Here is a 26912-nt window from a genome sequence, read left to right on the forward strand (position 1 = left end):
ATCGAAAAAAGCACAGGAAAAAACATGTGAAAAAAACGCAAACCTCTCAAAACATGGGAAAAATCCCTTGAGTGATTTACATCATGAGAGGCATAGCAAGGAGAGAAGAATAAAAAGTCTCTCGGTGGATTAGAAGGAGCCCACTGAGAGCAATGGAGAAGGGTGATGGTGGTGGAGATGCAAAACCGAGAGAAGAGGAGATAGATGTTTCTTAGTTTTGGTGGAGGGGTTAAAAACGAGAAAGAGAGAGAAGAAAGAGATGGACCAAGATTAGATTTTTTTATTAACCCGCTCTGATGCCATATTGAAATAATGGAATGACTTGTGTCTAATGGGACACAGGCCAGCTTTATTTATAATAAGGAGAACATTCCAAAATATTAGTACAGGACATAAATACCCCTATGACATAAGAATGACATAAATACCCATATACCCCATTTTACAACACCACCAACGGTTCCGATGCCTTCTTCCGCTCATACTCGACATTCTGATAGCGCCTTGACAAAGCTCATTTATTGGCATCGCCGCTTGGGCCATCCTTCTTTTCATATTTTATGTTCTATGTTTCTTGATTTAGTCCAGATTTGTGGTTTAAAACAATTAACTTGTGATGTGTGAGTTTGCTAAACACACAAGGAACTCTTACCCTATTACTGACAGCAACAGTGATGTCCCTTTTTCTATTATACACTTTGATGTTTGGAGTCCCTCTAGGATCGTTGATCGTAATGGATGTCGTTGGTTTATTACTTTCATTGATAATTGTACTCGTCTTACCTGGGTTTATCTTCTCCTACTTTTACATGCTTTAAAAGTTTTCATACTATGACTTGCACTCAATTCAATGTTGATGTCCAGGTACTTCGTAGTAATAATGGTACCAAATATGTGGATAGTGCCTTTCAAGAGTATCTCTCATCCCATAGTATTCTTTCCCAAACTTCGTGTGGAAGAACCCAACAATAAAATGGCATCCCTAAAAGGAAAAATCACCATCTCTTGGATGAGACCTATACCTTAATGTTGACTACTGGTGTTCCCAAAATGTATTGGGGAGATGCGGTTCTCACTACTGCCCATCTCATTAATCGGGTGCCCTCTAGTGTTCTAAATTTCAAGACTCCTACAATATTTGGGTGTGTTTGCTTTGCTCACAACTCTTCTCCATCTCGTTCCAAGTTGGATCCTCGTGCCCTCGGTGCATCTTTCTTGGTTATTCGGCCTCTCAACAGGGTTACAAATGTTATCACCCTCCTATCCGCCGGCTCTATATCACCATGGATGTTACCTTTCATGAATTTGAACCATATTTCACGACACTTCTTCAGGGAGAGAATCTCGAGGAAGAAGAGGTTCCATTTCCTGCTGATCTTATGGCTGTTGATAATAATTTTCCCATTGTTTTTAGGGAAATCTCGAGTCATGGGGAGACCTCTGGTCAAGGGGAGCCTATCACTGAAAATAATACAGGTACAATTATTCCTACTGCCCTTAATGATCTCCAGACCTACACTCAGAAGAAATCCAAGAAACAAGGGACCTTAAACGACCCTCCAGCACCTAATGTGGCGCTTCCACCAAGTCCAACTCCTCCATCAAGTAATGATTCTCCTACTGCTGATAATTTACCTAAGTCTTCTTTACCTGATTCTCCTTCACATGATAACCACACTATTGCTCTCCAGAAAGGTGTTAGATCATGTATTCAACATCCTATTTCTCATTTTGTTTCTTATGAGTCCTTATTCCCCTCCTATAGGACTTTTGTTTCGCCCTTGTCTTCTGTGTCTATCCCACAGGACTAGAAATATGTCATTACATATCCAAAGTAGAAAGCCGCTATGGAAGAAGAGATGAGGGTGTTAGACAAAAATGGTACTTGGGAGCTTGTTCCTCACTCTGCAGGGAAGAAATTGGTTGGATATAAATGGGTGTTCACAATCAAGCAAAAATCAAATGGGACGAGATACAAGGCTCATCTGGTTGAAAAGGGATTCACCCCAACCTATGGGATCGATTATCAAGAAACCTTTGCCCCTATAGCAAAGATGAACTCAATCCGAGCCCTTCTCCCATGTGCAGCTAATTTAGGATGGGACCTTCTACAATTGGATGTCAAAAAGGCTTTCATGAATGGAGACCTAGAAGAGGAAGTCTACATAGATCCACCTCCTGGTTTTGCTTTCCCATATGCTATCAGTTGTGTTTGTAAGTTGAAAAAATCCCTGTATGGACTCAAGCAATCGCCTAGGGCGTGGTTTGGCAGGTTCCTAAAGGCTATACAGAAATTTGGGTACAAACAAAGTCAAGCTGATCATACCTTGTTTGTCAAAAGAAGTGGTTCTCAGGTCACTGCCCTCATCATCTATGTCGACGATATTGTTATAACAGGGAATAGTAATGCTGAAATTTCCCATTTAAAGACCCTACTCACTAAGGAGTTTGACACCAAGGACCTAGGTCCACTTCGATATTTTTTGGGTATTGAAGTTGCAAGGTCCGACAAGGGTATTTTCATCTCCCAGCGGAAATATGTCTTGGATCTTCTACAAGACACTGGTATGTTGGGGTGCAAACCTGTTGACTCTCCCATCGAGGTCAACCTTCAGTTATGTGTAGGTATGGGTGACTCAGTTAACAAGGAACAATACCAGAAACGATTGGGAAAGCTGATTTATTAATCCCATACCAGACTAGATATAGCCTATGTTGTGGGCATTATTAGTAGATATCTTCATGATCCCAGGACATCTTATCTTGATGCAGTTCGTCGAATCTTTAGATATTTGAAGTCTACCCCAGGTAAGGGAATTCATTTTTCCCAAAATGGTAACTTGAACTTGGAAATTTTCAACGATGTGGACTGGGCGGGATCCATCGATGATAGGAGATCCACCTCCAGTTACTGCTCCTTCCTTGGTGGAAATCTTGTTACGTGGCGTAGCGAAAAACAGGTTGTCTCCCGCTCCAGTGCAGAAGCCGAATTTCGTGTCATGGCTCAAGGGATCTGCGAGCTTATATGGCTTAAGAGTCTATTGGGTGATTTGGGAATAGTCAGTGATGACCCTATGTGCCTATATTGTGACAACAAAGCCTCTATTAGCATTGCCCACAATCCGATTCAACATGACAAGACTAAACATGTTGAGATCGATAGACATTTCATCAAAGAAAAGCTAGAGCAAGGAATCATTTGCATCCCTTATGTCAGTACTAGTGATTAACTGGCTGATGTTTTTACCAATGGCTTAAACTGTAAAGTCTTCCATCCACTGGTTTCCATGTTGGGCATGTTTGATATCTTCGCACCAACTTGAGGGGGAATGTTGAGAACCGTTGGATTAGGATAACTTCTCTTTACATTAGGGTTTTCTTATTTTATTGTTTTGTCCCTAATGGACTAGTTTGCCCTTGGGGTTGTAATTCTCATTATAAATAAAGTGGGCCTCTATCAATAGACAAGCCAATTATTCTCCTCACTCTGGTTCTGAACTATTGATAATGCTTAGTAATACAAATCAGCAATAAGCCAATGAAAAAATGCAAAAATTTTCAATGTCAGTATTCAAGTTAAACAATGTATTGCCCCAACTGATGGCAGGCCACCTGATTAAAAAATTAACGAGACCTTTAGACCCGAACATTCGAAATAAAGCATTCACCTCTTAAGTCATATTTTAAGACATAAACCACCAAATAGAAGGTATTACTTACAGATCTGCCACTGGCACCATTCCAACTCCATGATAGTCATCTATCTCAAAGGATCGAGAAGCAATAAGGCTTCTTACAGCAAAATATTGTTCGACACCAAAACAATTTGGATTGAGTTTAATTGGCCCATTAACTATAAGCGGCAGAATACACTCTTTCCAATCCTCGTAAAAAAGAGTCTTGTCTTCTTTTACTGTCTGCCTAGAAAATAGAGATTCACCAAAATAAAGCTCAACAGTAGAATAATCTAATTTTCCAACAAGTAGCAAAAGCATACAAAAATCTATATTATAAGGGCAAAGTGATAATTTCAATGCAGAATTCCATCTAATACTATTCGATCAATTGAACTACTAACACAACAACCAAAGCCAATTATTTGTTTGTTAAATTCATAGAGTGATTCCACAGGGACTAACAAAGGAAATCAGAAATTCGAGTTATAAAGCAAAACCAAAGAAGAAACAAAAGAACTTAGACATAAAGCTACAAAACCTGATCTCACCACTTGATTGAGCAACAGGCACAATGCAGTTTAGGAATTGAGGCCATGGAAGGTAATATCTTGATTTTTTGAAGGTCCGAGATAAGACCTTATACGAAATAAAAATACAAAAAAAAATCAACTCGACCGAGATTTCATGTCTCGGTCGAGATATCGGTTCGACCGAAACCAAACCAAACAGTTATAAAAGGCCCTTATCTCGACTGAGACCAATAGGTCTCGGTCATCTCGGTAGGAAAGATGTGGACTTCCAAAAATTGATCTCTTCCCATTTTTTTACGGAAATAGCCGGATTACTCCAAAAAAACTCATGGAACATCGATTTACAACAAGATTGCAGTGATTTAAAGAAGATTGATGTATTTCACATTTTTACATTCTTAATGCTTATTTAAGTTGTTTTACATTAATTGTATGCTTTCTACTACTAATTATGTGTAGAATATGGCCTATTAGAGACTATGTACATCGTAGCCTACCAACCTAGGTTCCGAAGTCAAACTCCTATTTGGACTTTGATTTTTCAAAATCTGATAGTGACAATGTGTTTAAATGGCCCAAAATAGGTTGTATACCAAATTTCATGGCCTAATTAGGTCAAAAACCCACCGAAACCAAGCAACGGGTTCAACAAAAAGAATGCACCAAATCGCCGAGATCTTGACCCAACTCGGTTTTCTACCTGCCCGAAACCAGGTCCAAAACCAAGACCTTGAACCATGATTAAAGCATCAGGCAGAAAATACTAACATCAGCACTCAGAAGCAATGACATCACCAATTGTTTGAAGAAGGAAAAACAAAAGGGAAGATAAATGTCTCCTCATATACAATAACCAATCATCAGCCATGGGTGTTCCTAGGCCCCGTTAAAAAACTCTAAAACCTTGCACAATCATTTTGAATCAAATGAAATAACTTTATTACATCTGGAAAATAAACTAGTCAACAAACAAAGACAGATCTCATCCCACATAAATTTTTTTGAAAAACACATTGCCACTTTACTAGTTTTGTGGGTTAGCAAAAAAAATATTGAAAAGAGAAAGAAAAGATACAAACCCCGTAACGCCCCACTTTTACTAGGTATTATATTGTTTAATATGTTGCCAACAGTACGCTGGGGAGAGGTTTCGGTGGACGCCGGAGATGGAAGTGTTACTACCTATGGGTAAATATGTAATTTTGCTTGATATTATTTTTAGTGATGCGATAAATATTGATTTCTATTTAATATTAATTACCTTAGAATAATTTGTTATTAGCTAATTCATATAAATGACACTTTGGATTAAAGTAAGTGTAGTGGATTGAGTCAGTTCGGTTCGGATCGTTTAGATCGGTTTGATCTAACCTAGTGAGACTTAAGATATACTTTAATTTAGTGAGTATAATATATTAAGAGGGATATTAGTATTAGAGATACTAGTTAACATGTAATTATAATAATTTGAATTTGATTAACTATTTAATTATTAATTTACATAAATTAAATTATGGATTACATAAATTAAAATGGTTCATTCAGGGTTGGTTCAAATGTATTGGTCCAACCCACTTAGAAGGCAAGAATAATATGACTGCTAGATGGTTGCTTTTGTATGCAAAAGGAGTTAGTGGAATTGATGAGGTGGCCACTAAGGGTGTTTTCGTATGAGTATTAATGGGCTTTTTGTAATTAACAGATAAAGGGCACCTTGTTTGCTAGTGGAGGTGGTAGGGACATCTTAAGACAAATGGGAGGATTAGTAATGATTATTAGATATGTATCAGTGCATGTTAGATTTAAGGTGTCAAGACCTAAGCTAGGTGTTAGTTTACGATTGGTTGCATCCATGTAGTGTCCTAATTTTAGAGTTTCATGCAATGTGTTGTCATGTGCTGGTTTAAACCACACAATTAGGCATGGTTTATCATGCCACATGTGCTTGGGTTTAGCTTAAGTAGAACTTTGCTAGACCACTAGGGAATGAAGAGAGGAAACTGAAGCCTACATGGAGGACTCCTAGTGGTTGGGTTTCTATATAAACCTAACTTAGTCTAAGGCAAGGATTTTTCCTTCGTTTTCTCTCAAGCTCGAATGAGTTAGCGGGATTTGTTGTGGGTTAGCTTTGCTGCCACTAAAGGATCTAAGGAAGAAAAAGAGGGATGTTGCAAGTAAGGGATTGATCCACTATTAGAGGTAAGAGCTTAATGCATCCTTTAGTTTCTATTATGTAATTAGGGGTTTGTCAAGGCTTAATTAGTTTCTTTAACCTGTTATAACTACTGTTACAGAAGAAGAGGTAGAACAAGGGGAAGAAGTAAAAGGAAGATAAGTTAAGGATTAGAGATAAGGAGAGGTAAGGATACCTCTTATATTCTTCTTCCCTTCTACTATGTTAGTTTAGTTCTTAATGGTTAATTGTTGGTTAATAGCTACTGTTATGGGCTAATTTAAGGAGTTGTTTTGAAGTTCATAAGAGGAAGAGCTTACAAAGAAGAAGAGACTAGGAGAGAAAAAGAAAGAGAGAGAGTAATAGTTCAAGGATCCCAAATTTGACGTAAATGAAACTTAAATTTACAATTAGTTTTCTGTCAACTAGACATAAGATCTTCTCAAGGAAGCCAACAACAGGGTACCAATGAAGTGATTAGCAAAGATCACATGATTATAAATTAGGAAATATCATACGCACTCTTGAGCCCTAAACAGAGGTCTCAGATAAGAATTCCATCGATAAACATGTAGTATAGGTTACTGTGAGGTTACGTAGCAGCATCAGGTTACTAGAGACCAAACAGCATCAGGTTGTTGTAGACCAAATAACTCATCATTCAGTTGTTGGGGACCAGACTGAATCAGGTTGTTGTAGACCAAATAAATATGCACTGTTGCTGAATACCATCTTCACAGATAAAATTTTTGCTGAGGACACGAACAAATAATAATTTTTTTTTTCTGATGATAAAAGAAAATGCATTAGATAAAAACGTAAATATCGTCTAGTACATCTCCTTGAAAATAGTTCTGTCGCGCATATCACGCGAGCTGATGTGCAGTAGTTACATCATGTCTAGGTTTCTTAATTAACTTGACTTCCTCAAACTTACTAAGTACATATTTGATGTCAAATAAAACTGTAAAAAGTTCCCAGGGCCAAGGATTGGTCGGCTGATCCATTAACCATTGCGTTAGATTGAATGAGTCCGTCCAAATTTCTATGCTTCATCTTCCCAATGAAAGTGCACTCTGGAGTCCTTGTTTGATTCCTCTGGCTTCTGCTTCATCAGATGTACCTATACATCCAAAATCCATCGTTGCAGAAATAAGTTTATGATTAGTACAAATAATCGCTGCCCACCCCCCAATGGATGTTTCAGGATCAAAGCTACCATCAGTGATGATGAGACATCTATCCGGAGGTGCCAAGGTCAGGAGATAGTCTAATGTTGGTGGGGTGCTCAACAATTCGATAGCTGGGATTGGTGTAACCTCCTCAAGGTTTTTGAAGATTTTCAGGTCCCTTTCCCATCTCTTGATGTTTTTTATGATGATTATAGGATCCACTTAACCTCCTTGAAAGCCCATTGAGTTCCTAGCTTGCCATAGGAAATAACCACTAATACAAACCACACTGAGGATAGTATACTTCTACTGCCGTGTCAGTGTGTTATTCTCCGTGAAGGAATGAAAAAGTTGGGTTAGATCCGTGGCATGTAGGTGAGCCGTTCTAAGGCCCAAGGAGCCTGCAGCCAAAATCCGCTTTGACAATTCACAGGCGAAAAGTATGTGCCATTCTGTTTCCTCCCTTTCTTTGCGAAGAGGACAAAGTAAGTCTGTTTTGCAGAAATTTTTTATTCTACATTTGGTTGGGATTCCTTGCCGCAACATCCTCCACGCGAAAATTTTGAATTTTGGATAAATTTTTAGGTCCCAAATAGCATTCCAATGGGAAAGTGATGCATGGCCAATTTGGGTGAGGAACTTAGCAGCAGTCTTTGTGTTGAATTTCCCAGTTTTGTTATGGGTTGTGATCAAGAAGTCAGGATGTGGGTGACTTGGTAGAGGGAATTTGCAGATGGCTTGTGCCAAGAGGCAGGGAAGATTGAGTAGATTAGAGGTCTGTTCCAAGCTTGGTTGATGAATAAATCCTCAACATTATTATAGGAGGGGTGTGGGGTGATGGATGTGGGGATGCAGTGGTTGGGTAGGGTTAAGATCCAGGGTGATTTCCAAATATGTGCTTTCTTTCCGTCGCCGATCTTCCAACAGCAGAATTTTCTAAGATCCTCAAAAATGGAACAAATTCCTTTCCAGACCCAGGAGCCATTCTTTTTCTTCAGTATTTGGTGATTGATGAGATTGGAGTTGGGGAAGTACATAGCTTTTAAGATCTGGATCCAAAGGGGGTCATTCTCAGTCAGGAGTTTCCATCCTAATTTCATCAAGAGAGCTCTATTCTGAACCCTCGAGGTTCTAAGGCCAAGTCCCCCAAATTTTTTTGGGCAGCAAATAGAGGCCCAAGAAATAATAATAATCTCCAACTGATGACTTGAACATATAAGAATCTCCAATCTCCCCCTCACGTGTAGCATGACATGTGGACAAAAAAGGCATATGTTGCAATAAATAATATTCAACCATCATACAATAATCAGCATCATCAAGAACAACTGCAAATAATATCCAAAAAAATCTCCAATCACCCCTCACAATACCAAATAATCTCCATGCAAGTAAGATCCCAATAAGTAATTTCCAATCTCCATGCAAGTAAGATCCCACTAAATAATTTCCCATCTCCATGCAAATCAGACCCCAAATAAATCAGATCAAGGAATCCCCAATTACGATTAGATTACATCAGGGTTCAGCCTTAAGTCCTTACCTTTTTGCACTTATCATGGATGATATAACCAAGAACATTCAAGACGAGTTCCCCTGGTTTATGCTCTTTGCCAATGATATTGTTTTAGTGGATGAGACAAAAGAAGAGATCAACTCTAAGTTAGAGCTTTGGAGGTCAACCTTGGAAACAAGAGGCTTCAAGATTAGTAGAACGAAGACAGAATATATGAGGTGTAATTTTAGTCACACTGTGATGAATATTGATATGGTGCGAATTGAGGAAAGAGAGATACCGCAAAGTGATTATTTTAGTTATCTGGGGTCAACCATAAATAAAGAAGGTGACATAGAGGATGATGTTTCATAGAGAATTAAAGTGGGATGGATGAAGTGGAGAGGTGCGTCCGGAGTGTTCTTTGACCGACGTATTCCTTTAAAGCTTGAAGGATAGTTCTATAGGATAGTTGTTCGACCGGCCATGATGTATGGGGCAGAATGTTGAGCAGTTAAGAAGTGTTATATTGATAAGCTTTGTGTCACAGATATGAGGATGCTAAGATGGATGCGTGGAAAAATAAGGAAGGATAAAGTATGGAATCAACATATAAGAGCAGACTTGGGAGTTGAATCGATCAATGACAAGCTCCGAGAGAGTCGTTTAAGGTGATATGGTCATATTCTACGGAGGACTACAGACGCCCCCTGTAAGGAGTAAAATAATTTCCGACTGAATGAGCTAAAAGAGCTAGGGGCGGACCTAAATTGACCATAGGAGAAGTGGTGAGGAAAGACATGCCTAGTCTAAGCCTTGTGATGCAGATAAGTCACATAATGGGCTTATTTTATTGGAAATAAGCCTTTGGTGGGGTTATGTATACATTGGGCTTTTGATTCTACATGTTTTCTTTGTAATGGGCCACTTTAATGAGCCTAAAACGTGGGTACAAAGAAGGCATACGGGATTAGGCTTAATAATAACCACAACTTTACCACTAACCTTCACCCTTCCACCTCCACCCTCCATTCTAGAACCATTCTCCACACAACCCGACCCAGCTCCTGGCCCACCCAATCCACGGCCCACTTTCCTGCCACCTCCACCCAACCCATAGACAGGCCCTCCTCTCCCATTCTCTCTACCCAACCACCCATCCCACTTCCAGGCCCACCTCTCCCTTGCACACCAACTCCCCCACATCTGTCCCTACCCATCACCCCGACAGCCTTGCCTTAACTGTTTTTCATCCCTATAACCCCCCCTCTTCCACCCCCCTTTGCTCTAACCCCCCTCTCCCCCTTTCCTTGTCCGTTGTGTGCCATCCCCCCCCCTTTAGATTTGGTCATCCCTCCCACCTCCCCCTCCCCCTTGGTTTCTTTGTTTGGCACCGATGGTTCCCTGGCTGCATCTGTTATTGCCCACCATCGCCCCACCCTAGCTTACTTCCGTAGGAGGTATAGGAGTGTCCCCCCTAGATCATCGATGCCCTTCTCCCTCTAGTTTCCCATGTCTGCCGGTTTCTTTTGGAATGTCAGGGGCCTCAATTCCCTGGCCAAGCACCATGACATTAGAGCCCTCATTAAATCTTCTCACTCCTACTTGTGCCTCCTCTTGGAAACTCGTGTCTTGCAAGAGAATGCCTCTCGAATTGCTGCTTCTATTGCCCCCTCTTGGTCCTTCATCTCCAATTACAACCATTCTCCTAATGGAAGGATTTGGATCCTATGGGACCCCTCCAAAATTCACATCTCCATCTCTCACTCCTCCCCCCAGCTCCTCCACCTTCTCCTCTCCCTCCCTAATTCCCCCATATCTTTCTATATCACTTTTGTCTATGCCTTCAATAGGGTTGTTGACCGCGTTTCTCTGTGGGATGACCTAGCTCTCATTAAAGCTGGGATCGGTCCCCTCCCTTGGGGAGTGGGAGGTGACTTCAACACTGTCAGATTCCAATCTGAGAAAATTGCTGGTCGCCCAATTGAGTTCCACAATGTCAAGCCTTTTAATGACTGCATTGAGGACATTGGTATCGACGATCTCTGTTGGTCGGGCTCCCCCCTTACCTGGCACAATCGTCGAGGAGGCATCGAAAGAATTCCTTGCAAGTTAGATCGCTTCCTCACCAATGAAGCCCGGCTCACCTTATTCCCTCACTCCCATGCCATTTTCCTGCTTCAAGGTCTCTCCGACCATAGTCCTTGTCATTTTCTCATCCAACAGTATTCCTCCTTTGGCCCCGTACCCTTTAAATTCTTCGATATGTGGATTTCCCATCAGCTCTATCTCCCTACCATCCTCAAAGCTTGGAACTCCCCCGTCCACTGCACCTCCCTCCCCCTCGTGATCTTCGCCAGGAAGCTCCGGCTCACCAAAGCTAAGCTCAAACTCTGGAGTACTATCACCTTTGGGAATCTCCCCTCCCGGGTCTCTTCTTGCCGCTCTGGCCTTGCCTCTGTGCAATCTCGTCTACAAGCGGATCCGCTTTGCCCTCTGCTTGCGGAGGAGGAGAGAAAGCTTTCGGATGAGCTCTTTTCCCTTTCCTCCCTGGAAGAAAGCTTTCTCCGCCAAAAATCCCGTACCAAATGGCTGGAGCTTGGTGATTCCAACTCGGCTTTCTTCCACCGCTCGTTGAAAGCCAGGCAAAGCTACAACTCCATCACCCTGCTCATTTCCCGTGATGGATCCCCTCTTTCTTCTGTCCTTGACATTAAAACCGAGGCCGCTTCCTTTTTCTCCTCTCTCTTCAACCCCCACCTACCCCCTTCCTCCCCCCTCCCCCCCCCCCCCGGGGTCTCATTAACAAATTTGTCCCTTCCTCCTTGGCTAACTCTCTTCTTGCCATCCCTTCCGATGATGAGATTACTAAGGCTATCTTGTCCCATAAATCCAATAAGGCACCCGGTCCTGATGGCTTAAGAATGGGATTCTTTCTTAGTTGTTGGGACCATCTCAAGGACGATCTCATCATAGCCATCCGCAACTTCTTCTTCAACCCCAGCCAGCTTGCCCAGGTCAACCAAACCTTCCTCTGCCTCATCCCTAAGCATGATGGAGCCTCCTCTCTTTCCGATTTCAGACCTATTTCTCTCTGTAATCTTCTCTACAAGTTTATTGCCAAAATCCTGGCAAATAGGATCAAGCTTGTCATCCCTGCCTTGGTCAGCCCCAACCAATCTGCCTTCATAGGGGGTAGAAGCATTGCGGATAATATTATTTTTTGCTCAGAGATTATGCGTGGATTTGATAGAAAATCCCACTCTCCTGCTGCCCTTATGAAGATTGACCTTCACAAAGCTTTTGATTCCCTCATATGGGACTTCATCGGTGATGTGCTCTCCCAGATGGGATTCCCCCCTGCTTTCATTCACTGGGTCCATGCCTGGTTATGCACCCCCTCTTTCTCGGTTATTGCGAATGGCTCCCCGGCAAGGTTTTTCAAATCTAAAGTTGGTATTCGTCAGGGATGTCCTCTCTCTCCTTTTCTTTTCTCTCTGGCCCTTGAAGTCCTTTCCAAGAGCATCCAAGCCAAAACCGATCTCCACCTCATCTCCCCAATTCCCAAATGCAAGCATCTGAACCTCACCCATTTGGCCTTTGCTGACGATCTTATGATCTTCTCCAAAGCTTCCCCCTCTGCCATCTCTGAGATCATGGCTTCCCTTAACCTCTTTGAGAGTCTCTCTGGCCTCCGTATTAATCTCCTTAAATCCAAACTCTTCCTCTCTGGTGTCTCGACCCTTGACCGAGACTACCTCCTCCGTCTCACTGGTTTTTCTCTTAGCTCTCTTCCAGTGAAATACCTGGGTCTTCCCCTTATCCCTGCTAGGCTCTCTAGTCATCATTGCACTCCCATGCTTGACAATATTCGCAAGCGTCTTCAGCCCTGGAAGGGTAGACTCCTATCCTATGCGGGTAGGCTTGAATGCATCAAATCGGTGCTTCAATCTTCTTATATCTATTGGTGCGGCATCTTTGCCCTTCCCAAAGCCACCATCAAAGCTATGGAAGCCCTTTTCTGTGCTTTCCTCTGGAAAGGAAAAGAATCCACCCACAGATTCCTCCACCCTCTCAGCTGGAAATCCATCTGCCTCCCAAAATCCAAAGGAGGTCTGGGCATCCGCCGAATCCGTGATTCCAATACCGCGGGTGTTTTGAAGCTTATTTGGAAAATCTCCTGTAAGCATGACTCCATTTGGGTCCATTGGGTCTACTCCCACTTTCTCAAGAATGACTCCATTTGGACTGTATCCGTCCCTACGGATTCTTCTTGGATTTGGCGCAAGATCCTTCTTCTCCGCCCCCTGGCCCTTAGAGCCATCTCCTCCTCCATCATGGATGGATCCTCCACCTCCCTCTGGCTTGACCCCTGGCATCCCTTTGGTGTCCTCTACAACTTCTTTGGAGCCAGAACAATTTATTCCTCCAGCATTCCAAAGTCTGCTCCCCTCTCCTCCATCATTTTTCAGGGTTCCTGGTCCCCCCCCTCCCCTACCCCCCTCGCCCTCTCCTTGATCTGGAATTCCCTCCCTACCCTTCCTCCCTCCCCCCATGCTCACGCTGACAAGGTTATTTGGCTCCCCTCCTCTAATGGCCTTTTCAGCTTTAGATCGGCCTGGAATCTAGTCGAAACCCAAGCCCCTACTGTCTTATGGCACAAGTTAGTCTGGTTCAAAGGCCACATCCCTTGTCACAGCTTCCTTGCTTGGAGAACCCTTAACCTTTGCCTCCCTACCCAAGCCTTCCTCTCCCACCGCAGAATCCACGTCCCCACATCTTGCATCTTCTGCTGGAATGGTTCAGAAGACATTGACCACCTTTTTTTTGCATGCCCCTTTACCTCTACCATTTGGAAAAAAAGCCCTTTCGTTTATCTGGCCTTGCAGTAGGAGACATCTCCCTTTCGCTCGAGAGTGACTTTGGCTAGTCATGACTTACCCTGGATGCTCGATCTGTGACACTATTGGCAAGCTTGTGTTTTGTGCTTCTCTTTACCACATTTGGATGGAAAGGAACCTTAGGAGATGGACCTCCAAATCTCGCTCTTTTGACTTGATTTGGAAAGCCATCTTCTAGGATGTCTCCACTAAGCTTACTTTTCTTCCTACCAAGGCTGTTTTGGACTCCCCAAGGAACAGGCATATTGTTGTGTCCTGGGGTTTAGATAGTGCTCTCTTAAGATCCCTCTCCCCCACTTAATTGGGCCTGGGATCTGCTCTCCCCCCCCCCCCCCGTGTTTCCCTCTTTGTACATTCCCCCCCCCCTTTTTTCCAGTTCTCTTCTCCTTTTCGCCCCCTTGGGCCTTGGTAATATAATTTTTTATTCACCAAAAAAGAAAAAAGTTTATTTTCATTCCTAGGTTGACTAATGTAGTGGGTTTTAGTTTCCTAGGTGGAGTTATGAGATTGTTCATGCTCCTAGGTATTAGTTATTAGTCATTAAGAGTCTTTTAGTTTTTCTAAATCACTTTCTTGGTTGTAGTTCCTTATGTCTTGGTTTTAGTTTCTAGGTGTTGAGAATTCCATTTAGTCTTGGAATTCCAACAGTCTTTTAATTCACTTTGATATAATCCAAGAGACTATTAAGCCTCTTTTTTCCCTATATAATAGAATGGTGGGATGCTATTTCAGCACACCCAGAATTTAAAAAAAAAACACAAAAAACCTTGTGAGACTCAAGTGGCATCAAGGCGGGACTCCTTCGATTGTGACCTTGGTGGGACTCCGACGGTTGGGCAACTAGTGGGACTCTGGGCTGCCAAAGCTATCTTTTATTTTCTGTTTGTCTTCTTTCTCTTAATTTTAACTTCATCTACCACCATCATCCTCAACCTTCCATCAAACCACCTTAAACTTAAACTGTCGCTAGGTGACTCTTCATCTTCCCTAGCTTGCAACCCTTCTATCCCTCTTTGGTCCTACACAGCCTGATCTGAATCTGGTTGTTCTCCATAATCGATCCTGCAAGAATCTCTCTTGGATTCTCCATCATCTTGTTCCAAGTACGACCTCGGACATAACCAGTTGGAGGGCAAGGATCGATGTCGCAGACCCCATTTAGCTGAGTTTCTTCTGATGTGTTGCGCTGTGCCTCTTTTCTCTTACTATCTTGCTTTCTTCTTTTTTTTGGGATCCATGTAGCCGACCCCATTAAGTTGGGATAAGGCTGAGATTGTTGTTGTTGTTGTTTAGAATGTGAAAGAAGAGAGGACACAAGGGGTCATGTAATGGTTCACAAAGGATACACTTGGAAACAAAATAAATTAAAGGGACAAACAGAATTAAAGGAGAAAAGGGGGGTAAATCTGGAAATTGAGAAGCAAAAAAAAAAGGTATGACAAGATTAGGAGGGTGCACAAGGGTATACTTGAGATAAAAACATTTAAGAGACATAAATTGTGTTGAGATCTGTAGTTATAGGGGCAGAATAGTACTTGTACTTTAGTTTTATTTCTGCTCTTAGCTAAGTCGGTTTTATGTAAGGGCATACTTGTCCTATTATTTTTTGGATTCTAATATAAATAAATAAGGAGCAGACCTGCGGCAGTTATTCTATTCTGTCCGCAGGTCCTCTCCCTTCTTGGGACTTGCAAGCTTCTACTCCCTTCTCTTCTTCTCTTCTTTTTTTCTCTTTCTTTATACTCTGATCTGATTACAAGGCGCTGGTAAACTAACATGGTATCAGAGAACCTTTAATCAGATTAGAGTCCCCCCCCCCCCAATGATCCTCCGCTGGTCTCTCCTTTGCTATTCCTTCTTGTGGTGTGCAGCCACCTATAGCTGTTCTTCTTATGGCTTGAAACCACTCCTTTCTGAAGATTAATGGAGTGATCTCTACTACTTTATACCGACTGTTCATGTCTTATTGGAGTTCTACATCAATCATCCTTGAAGATTCTTATTGGAGTTCTACATCAATCATCCTTGAAGATTATTAAATCGATGTCCGGATAAAAACCCGGACAAATCGACTTTCTCTGGGAAGCTGTTTTTTTGGAGTTCTTCGATTCAGCCTTCCTTCTAAATTATGTGTGCTTCTTCTGGTGGCCATTACAACCTGGATTGACTGAGTTGATGCTTCATCAAAGGCCTTATTTTACTTCCCAAATACCCTGACATCGATTTCTGAAAAAAAAACGCTGAAATCGACTTATTTTGGCTGGATTCTTCAGTTGTGATATTGCTGCTGTTTGGTGCTACCCTTCTTACTGCAGAGTTTTTTTATGGTTATTTGTTGCTGGGTTTTGCTGCTGCTGTCCTCCTTACTTCAGACTTGGTTGCTGCTCTGGGTGATTGTTCTACTCGAATATTGAAGTATATCTACTATGGCTGATTCGAAGACCCCTCATGACAATGTCAATGTTCAGATTATTTCCATCAAGTTGAAGGGGAATTCCAACTACTATTATGGACACAAGCTGTCCGTGTTTACATTATAGCTAAGGACAAGCTTAGCTACATTACCTCTCCTCCTCCGGAACTTGATTCCAAGGATTATAGCAACTAGAATAAGGAGAATGCTATCATTCTTATTTGGTTATGGAACAGCATGGAGCCAGACATTGCAGCCAATGTCATGTTCCACACTACGGCAAAGGGAGTGTGGGATGACCTAAAGGAAACATACTCTCAAGAGAAGAGTATGACCCGTACTTTCGAGCTCTATGAGAAGTTATTTCAGTTTCAGCAATCAGACAAGTCCCTCTAGGATTATTACAGTGCTTTTAAGGGCATGGTTGAAGAATTAAATATTTTCCAGCCACTTACCACTGATACTGAGAAGTTGAAGGCCCAAAGAAATGAATTTTTGTGTCTAAATTTCTGTCTTGGTTGAATCCTAGTCTCAAAGCTGGTAAAGGGACATCTACTTGCTGGTGAATCTGTCCCTACCTTGAATAATACCTTCTCTCGACTCCAACGCATTGTCTCTCCTAGTTCCAAGGCTGAAACCAACCCCAAGGAGAATTCAGCTTTTACTACTACTACTACTAGAGGCCGTGGCTCGGGGGAGAACGTTGTTTTGATGGTCGAAATTCTGGTGGACAGCATGTTGATAAAGCAGCCCAATTATGTTCTTATTGTGGGATGACAAATCACACTGTTAATACTTGCTAGTCAAAACTTGGCCAATCATGCAGCTCCGGAAGATGGCACTGATTTTGTTACACCTAGTGATGCTAAGGCTAGTTCGACCATGGGAGATTCTCCTACCAACCTCCATGATGAGGTACAACACCTCATGTGTCATATCAAGAGTCTAGAGTCATCCACTTCCACTAATGGGGCATCCTCTACCGCTGCCACATTGGCTCATGCAGGTACACCTGCTGCTTTCCTTTCCACTACTTCCACACCCTGGATCATTGATTCGGGGGATTCCGCTCAAATGACTGGTAAGTCATCCATTTTTAGTTCTATTGGTCTAACTCTCATACTCCTCCTGTTATTGTGTGGCCAACGGTTCTTCTACACCTGTTACTGGTCATGGTACTGTTTGTGTTAATGCTAATATTTCTCTTTCTTCTGTTTTACATGTTCCCCAATTTCCCTAGAGCCTTCTTTCCGTTAGCCAACTTACAAAAAATCTGAATTCCTCTGTGACTTTTTCCCCTTCTTACTGTGTGTTTCGGGCATTGTTCAAGAACTCGTTTCGGTTCGGTATTTCGGTCGAAATATTGTATTTTTTCTGGCATGTTTCGGTAGGTCATTTCGGTGGGTTTTAGGCTAAGTTAAGGCCTGAAACTTCATGGAAACCCTATTTTAGGCTATATAAACACATTTAAATGTTCAAATTACAAAAATCGTTACCCAAAATGGTGTTTTGGATGTGCACCATTGATTGGCAACGTACAGTCGAACCCTAATGTATAACTTAGTTAATTACACATTTACACATACACATTGTATATTAAACAAGTAAATTGACTTGGAACTAAGTTGGAAACATAATGACTCATAAGTTAAGTCATAAATCATAATATTAAGTACATAACCCATCAAGTCAATAACAAGTTAACAAATAACAACTTAAGAGTTAAGATTTAAGAAGATGATATCAAAAATTCAAAATCACAATATCCCCAATTGTCCCCTACAAGTCAAGTAGTCATCATTCATCTCAAATGCTTACAAATTTGCTAATAATAACTACTCCGCCGTCCAGGATCAACCCCACTCATGGCCCGCTGGAGCCGATGTGTATTGCTCTCCGACTGTAGGAGTGTAGGACAAATGCATGCCACGCCATAGTCTGGGAAAAAAAGCGAGTGTAGTCATCCACAGTGGCCATGTAAACTGCATCATCAACATGCATCATCAAGTGCTTCCGGCGTAGATGCGGCAAGGATTCAAATGGGAAGTGGAAGAATGGAGAAGAAATGAGCAAAAACCAAGCAAATACCAAAAAACCAGAGCTGTTTCTCAGTTATGTGCTCTTTTATATAAAGGGGTTTGACGAAAATTTCGAAATCTCGCGAGATTTTGGAAATATCTCGAGATATCTCGAAATTTCAAGAATTTCGCTCGAGTTTTTGTATTTTTTCGATTCGAAGTAGCATTTCATTTCGAGCAGCTCGAAATTTCCAAAATCTCGATCGAGATTTCGCGAGATTTTGAACAATGGTTTCGGGACCTTCACACAAGGAATACAATTAGTGGGAGGGTGTGAAAAAGATGTGCTATATTTTTAGAATGGTGTTGCTCCCTGTGCTTCAACTGCGGCTACTACTGTTGGTGGAGAGTCCCCTTTTCGTTGGTATTGTAGGCTAGGACATTTATCTTTGTCTAGGTTAAAGATTATTTTTCCTCAGTTTAAGACTTTAAATAAATTAGAGTGTGAGGGCTGCGAGTTGGGTAAGCATCATCGTGCTACTTATCCCTCTCGTCCTTTGCCCCGTAGTACTTCTTTATTTTCATCAGTGCATTCAGATGTGTGGGGTGCTTGTCGGGCAACCAATAGACATGGTTTTCGGTATTTTGTCACTTTTGTGGATGATTATTCCAGGACTACTTGGTTGTACCTTTAAAAGGATAGATCAGAATTTTTAACTGTGTTTCCAAATTTTTGCTATGAAATAAAGACTAAGTTTAATGCTTCTATAAAAGCTTTTCGATCTGATAATGCTTTAGAGTTTGTTCAACCTGAAGTATCCTCCTTTTGTGTTACTAACAGAATAATCTAGTTGCTCCTACACTCCTCAACAAAATGGGGTAGCGGAACGAAAAAATAGGCACTTACTTGAAGTTGCTCGGGCTCTCATGTTGCATATGCAGGTGCCCAAACATTTTTGGTGTGATGTAGTTCTTACTGGCTTACTGCTTGTTTCTTGATTAACCGAATGCCCTTGTCTGTCCTTGGTGACAAGTCCCCTTTTTCTGTTCTGTTTCCCGGTGTTTCGAGCTTTAGCTTGCCTTCTCGTGTTTTTGGGTGTGTTTGTTTTGTTCATAATCATCGTCTCCATGGTGGTAGGTTGGATCCTCGGCCAACCAAGTGTATCTTCTTGGGTAACTCTAGGACTCAGAAGGGATATAAGTGTTATGACCCTCTTACAAGAAGACAGTTTGTCAGTGCGGATGTCACATTCTTTGAAGGTACATCTTTCTTTTCTGATCAGCCTACCATGTCGAGTAACCCCTTAGCTGTGTCTGACCCTCCTCCCATTCCCGCCATTGTTCCCTTGTCTACTCCTCCACTACAGGTGTACCAGCGCAAGAGGCAAATTGAGCAGCTCGATTCATATCAGACTAGCCCTTCTGAATCGCTTCTTGTACCGTCCTCACCATCTGAATCTTCTGAAACTAGGTTCCCTCCAACAAAGACATAATAGCCCGAAGTAGACTTTCGATCAATAGGAGATTCTGCCCAATCCACATCAATAAATCCTTCAATCCTTCTATGACCATGATTAGAATACAAGAGACCACGCCCTGGATCCTTCTTAATATATCGCAACACCCTTATAACTGCCTCCCAATGAGCTGTCCTAGGGGCGAACATAAATTGACTCAGCACACTGACAGGAAAAGAGATGTCAGGTCTAGTCACAGTCAAATAGTTGAGTTTCCCTACAAGCCTTCGATACTTCTCTGGATCATCCAGAACATCCCCATCCTCTGCCATAAGTTTCACATTTGGATCCATAGGAGTATCCAAAGGACTAGATCCCAGTAATCCCATCTCTGAAAGTAAATCAAGCACATATTTTCGCTGTGAGAGCGAAATCCCTTTCCATGATTGAGCTACCTCAATACCCAAGAAGTACTTCAGTCGTCCCAAGTCCTTAATCTGAATTGTTGCCCCAAATATGTCTTCAAGCTCTCAATACCTGAAGAGTCATCCCCTGTGATAACAATATCATCTACATAAACTACCAAAAATATCTTCCCTGCATCTGACTGCCTGAAAAACACTGAGTGATCACTCTCAGACCGAGTCAAACCAAACTCCAACACAACATCTGTAAAACGGCCAAACCACTGTTTCAGCCTATACAAAGATTTCCTTAGCTTACACACCTTACCAGACTCCCCCTACGCAACAAAACCAGGAGGTTGCTCCATATACACCTCCTCAAGGAGGTCCCCATGCAAGAACGCATTCTTGACGTCTAGCTAAAATAACGGCCAGTGATGTATAGCAGCCAAGAAATCAAAATGCGGGCAGAAATAAGCTTTGCAACCAGAGAGAAAGTATCCAGATAGTCTACACCATATATCTGGGCATAGCCCTTAGCAACAAGACGGGCCTTCAACCGAGCCACAGACCCATCAGGATTAACCTTCACCACAAATATCGAGCAACAACCGATAGCAGACTTACCAGCGGGTAAAGAAACAAAATCCCATGTCTGATTGTCCTTCAGAGTAGATAACTCCTCAGTCATGGCAGCCCTCCACCCAGGGTGAGCCAAGGCCTCTACCACCAACTTAGGAATAGGATAACTGTCAATAGTAGGCAAACAAGCAACAAAAGAAGAGGACAAACGAGCATAGGACACAAAACGATCAATAGGATGTTGGGTACAACTCCGAACCCCCTTAAGGGGTATCAATAGGAACATCAAGATCAGAATTAGTAGGTGCAATAACAGAGGAGGATGTACTTGGAGTGGGATCTGAAGGCAAGGATAACGTGGTAGATGGTGCTGCCTGGGTACTGTATCTTTCCATAGGTGTAATGCGATGTGTCGGCGCATCAGGTGGGCGACGAAGAAAAACAGCCACTGGTTTTATTGGAGGTCGCACCGGAGGCAAAGAATCCTGCACAGGAGAAGAAGTATCTACAGCATAAAGAGGGAGATCATCGTCCATCTCTGAAGCAGGCATCGAGGATGCAACAAATGGAGTAGATTCAAAGAAGGTGACATCAGCAGTAACAAAGTACTTTCGCAAATCAAAAGAATAACACCGGTAACCCTTTTGGGTTTTAGAGTACCCCACGAAAAGACATTTAAGAGCTCTAGGATCCAACTTAGAGCGACCAAGACGATGATCCTGAATAAAACAAACACACCCAAAAACACGTGGTGGTAAGACAAACAACGGATGGGAAGGGAACAACAAAGAATATGGAATGCCACCACCCAAACCAGAAGAAGGCATGCGGTTAATAAGATAACACGCAGTCAAAACAGCATCAGCCCAAAAAATTTTAGCCACTTTCATCTCAAATAAAAGAGATCAAGTAACTTCCATCAAATGTCTGTTCTTCCGCTCGGCTACACCATTTTGTTGAGGTGTATCCGCACAGGAGGACTGATGAATGACCCCATGTTGAACCATAAACTCATTAAAGGGAGCAGAAAAATATTCTTTTACATTGTCACTTCGAAGAACTTTCAAAGAAGTAGTAAATTGGTTCTGAATTTCAAGCACAAAAGTACAGAAAATGGAAAATAATTCAGAACGATCCTTCATTAAATAAATCCAGGTAACTCTGGAAAAGTCATCTACAAAAGTGACAAAGTAACAAAAACCCAACACAGAAGTAACAGGACACGGACCCCATACATCAGAATGAACTAAAGAAAAGGGTTGGACAGCCCTGTTATTGACTCGAGGGGGATAACTTACACAGTGAAGTTCCCCAAACTGACAAGACTCACACAGCAAACTAGACAAGGACTGAAACCGACTATCTAAAATCTTCAAACTCTTCAAACTCTGCAATGAAGGATAACCCAAACGACAATGAATCTGATGAGGAAGTGCCACACTCGAACACACCACAGTGGATGCGTTGTCAAGAAGATATAGTTCCCCAGATACGCGACCTCTACCAATCGTCTTCCTTGACTAGAGATCCTTAAACTCACAATAATCAGGGAAAAAGGTAACCGAACAATTGTTAGCTTTGGTAAATTTTCGAACAGATAATAAATTGAAAGGAAATTTGGGCAAATAAGAAACAGAGGACAACGACATAGAGGGGGTAACATGGACAGTGCCCTGTACCCTGAACTTTAGCAAGAGATCCATCGGCTGACACAACATTGGAAGAAGATTCACGAAATGAAGAAAAAATACCTGATGCTCCAGTCATATGGTCTGAAGCACCTGAATCAATGATCCAGGGACGAGAAGTAGATGATAAGCATGCAATAGCATTACCTGGCTGCACTAGGGTAGCAGTGGAGAACTCAGATGACTGAGAATTCTGAAATTGAGTAAACCGCTCATAATCTTCATCAGACATAGTCACTGTTTTACCCTCAGGCTTAGAAGGAGGGGTAACCACAGGATCACTGCTGGCTGAATTTGCAAACTGAGGTGGTTTACCATGAAGCTTCCAACAAAAGTGCTGAAGGTGACCAGCTTTGCCACAATGACGACAAGTGCGCACCTGTCCTGAAGTCTCTGAAGTACCGGATGTGGGTGCTTTACTGTTCCCTGACCCACGACCACGGCTACCACCACTGCTGCCCGTACCTGTCCCACCACTGGACCCACGGTTGGGAAAGGCTGCAAGGGCTGAACTCTCATTACCATGAGAGGAATCTTGGCTGTTCTCACGAGAAACCCATAAAAGTCTTGAAAAAGCTTCTAAAAGGGTGGTGACTCTATCCCCACCGAGGATTTGAGACCGTACTGGCTCAAATTCTTTTCGAAGACCACCCAAAAATACCATAACAGCCAGCTGCTCTCGCTGTTGCTGCATCTCTTTTACATCAGATGTGATAGGAAGAATGGAATTCAGCTCCGCATATAGCCGCTTGAATTCCGCAAAAATATTGGGTTACAGTCAGAGTTTTTTGATCCACTTTATAAAAAGCCTGGGACAGGTCATAAATTTGAGACAAGTTGTCCTTCCCAGAATAGAGGACATTCAAGTAGTCCCATAACTCCTTTACTGTGTCAATGGGAGTAACCAGGTCTGCAATCTGATTATCCATTGAGTTCAACATCTGACTCAATATTCTTGCATCCACCGTATCCCATGTCGCATCCCCGTCAGGCTTTGGCTTTGTGAGATGATTCTGTTGATCACGCCCCGTCAAGGCCAATCGAACCACCTTTTTCCATTGCTGAAAATTAGAAATCCCTTCAAGTTTCCTTTCGGTAATACGATGAGAAGAGAACAGCTCAGTCACAGTGGTCTTTGCATCACCCATGTTTCACTACACAAATTAAATCTTCACAGAGAAGTCCCGGACAGAATGAAACTGATGGACAGCAAACACTTCTTGTGTATAGTCATGAACTATTCTCACATAAAACCACATGACTGCAGCAAAGGGTGTTGCATCCCCTTTAAGAATAGACCACGAAAAAACCCAAAACTTTAAGTCTTCAAAACTGCAGGCTTCTTCGAATTAAAACACAGGAACAGAGAAAGGATTAAGGATGACAGTCCCTGCTCTGATACCATGTAAATTTAAGTGAAGAATAAGGAGAAAGAAGAAGAAAGAAGAAGAGAGGAGAAGAAAGGAGAGAAACTGCACAATTGGGGCTGCAGTCGTTAGAGTAACTGCCCCCAAAACATATCATTAAAATAGGTTAAAACATAACAAAAAACAAAGACAAAAATACCCCCAATAGAGGAGTCGTGAATAGGGGCTGATGCTAGCCTATTCACGACTCCCCCTTTCTCCCAACACTGTGAATTTTGATTGGCCATTGCCAGTTGAACATCAAAAATGTTTTTCTTATGGTGACCTGCTTGAAGAGGTCTATATGGAGTAACCCCTGGGGTATATTTCTCAGGGGGGGAATAATAAACGTGTGTGTAGGCTGCACAAGGCTATTTATGGGCTATAACAGTCTCCTCGGGCATGGTTTGAGAAGTTTAGCTCTGTTGTGACTGGTTTTGGTTTTACCCAGTGTTTCTCAGACCATTCTATGTTTGCTCGCCGCCAAGGAGAGAAATTGGTTGCTCTGGTTGTTTATGTTGATGATATCATTGTGCTAGGGAATGATGAGAGTGGGATCAAAGAGGTAAACAATTACTTACAACAACATTTTCAAACTAAGGACTTGGGTCAGCTTCACTACTTCCTTGGGATTGAGGTTATCCGAAGTAAAAAGGGAATCAACCTGTCCCAAAGAAAATGTGTTAGATCTCCTGACCGAAACTGGTATGCTTGCTGCAAAACCAGTAGATATTCGTATAGATCCTAATCATAAGTTTGGTTCTGATGATGGTGAGGGTCTTAAGGATGTTCATGCCTACAGAAGCTTGATTGGAAAGTTGTTGTATTTGACAGTCACTAGGCCCGACATATCCTACGTTGTTGGGGTTCTCAGCCAGTTTATGCATTCCCCTTGTAAGTCTCACTGGGATGCTACAGTTCGAGTTCTTCGGTATTTGAAGGGAGCCCCTGGGAAGGGATTAATTTATCGTCCAAATAAACATATGGAACTTGTTGCCTATCTGATGCAGATTGGGCAGGTTCGGCTAGAGACCTTCGTTCTACTACAGGGTATTGCACCTTGTTGGAGGAAATCTGGTTACGTGGCGAAACAAGAAACAAACTATTGTTGCCAAGTCCAGTGCTGAAGCAGAGTATAGAGCCCTAGCTCATACTACTGCAGAGTTGATGTGGATTAGATCTCTCCTACTTTAGATGGAGTTTCCAATTCCAACCCCTATGAAGATGTTTTGTGACAACTAGGCTGCCATCTATATTGCTAGTAATCCGGTCTTTCAAGAGAAGACTAAGCATATAGAGACGGATTGTCACTTCGTTCACAGCGCCGACTTGAAGAAGCTAGTTGAGACTCTATTTGTCTCTTCATCTGATCAGGTTGCTGATGTGTTCACAAAGTCTTTATTTGCTCCTGGGTTTCGGTCATGTTGTAACAAGTTGAGCATGGGTGATATATATGCTCCAGCTTGAGGGGGAGTGTTGAAATATGTAGTTATAGGGGCAGAATAGTACTTGTACTTAGTTTTATTTCTGCTCTTAGCCAAGTCGGTTTTATGTAAGGGCATACTTGTCCTATTATTTTTTGGATTCTAATATAAATAAGTAAGGAGCAGACCTGCGGCAGATTATTCTATTCTGTCCGCAGGTCCTCTCCCTTCTTGAGACTTGCAAGCTTCTTCTCCCTTCTCTTCTTCTCTCTTTTTTCTTCTTTCTTTGTACTCTGATCTGATTACAAGGTGCTGGTAAACTAACAAATTGAATAAGATTCAAAGGCAAGGTTAAAATTGGAAAAAAAACAAAGTTTTAAAACCAAACCACGAACGAGAGGTGTCTTCTACCTTCGTCACGAGAACTAAGGGGTTGGGGTGAGTGCAGTAACCAAGAGGGAGGAGCCAACAGCAAGCGGGAGAAGCTTCAGCGAATAAAAGCAATGGCAATCGGAATCAAAAATTCAAAATCTTGACTCCATCAATTTGCAGCAATATCAGTTCTTCAATCACAGTAGCAGACTCCACCGGCCAGCAGAGTAGCAGACAACGATAGCAATAGCAGCAGATATAGTGGATAGATACAGCCACGTTAGTTGTCTTGAGCCTTCGGCAGTCGCGTAGTGTAAACCAGGGGCGGACATAAGGAGTAAATATCGACATGAGTTGCTATTAAAGCGCCAACATCACAGCAGTAGCACGCCAAGAAACCCCTTAGCAACATTATACGATACCCTTAGCAAATTCAACAGCTCATTTGACAACATCCATGCCCAGCAGAACGCAAACCAGAAACAGAAATCATGTATCCAAAACCTAGAAATCAGATACAGTGGCAACAGGTATGATCGAAACAGCAAGAACCCATCTTTTTTTTCAGAATTAGAGACCTTCTCTCCTCTCAGATTTGCAGAATTTTTTTCTCTTCTTCTTCATCACTCTGATACCACGTAACAAATCTGAACCTAACAAACCAGGATCTGTAGATGAGAAGAAGAGGAAATAGATAGAGAGTTGGACGATAGACTGAATAGTTCTACCGCCAACCACATGTTATTTATAATGCTCATATTAGGATTATAACAGAAACCAAACTCTTACTTAGCCGACTCTAACTAATTAGAATACTACTCCTAGTCTCCTAGATATAATAGGAAAATCTAACTTGACAACGTAGCTTAACCAAAACACCTAACACTATAAACCACTCCACAGTATAAAGGTACACCCTCTTTAACACAAACACAAATGCTGGAACATAATACGACTAAACATCACTTACCGTGGTCCAGCCTTACCTTTTATAATGTATTTTAGTAATGAACCCTTACACTTTATAATGTATTTCGGTAATGGACTCTTAGTAGGAACCTATTAAGAGTCAAGGTCCGATAACACAAAGTAAATAACTAAAGGGAAACATAGACATAAACCTAAACTCTACAATTCAACACAACTAAGGATAGGGACACTCCCCCTATCGTGAGTAACCTTAAACAGCATTGTTGCATG

General features: G+C 42.0%; 1 pseudogene; it reads right to left on the reverse strand.

Annotated features, from left to right (window-relative positions):
- LOC122663759 overlaps positions 1-26912 on the reverse strand; it is a 53066-nt pseudogene that overhangs the window by 13793 nt on the left and 12361 nt on the right.

This window comes from Telopea speciosissima, chromosome 6, assembly GCF_018873765.1.
Source record: "Telopea speciosissima isolate NSW1024214 ecotype Mountain lineage chromosome 6, Tspe_v1, whole genome shotgun sequence".
Lineage (NCBI taxonomy): Eukaryota > Viridiplantae > Streptophyta > Magnoliopsida > Proteales > Proteaceae > Telopea > Telopea speciosissima.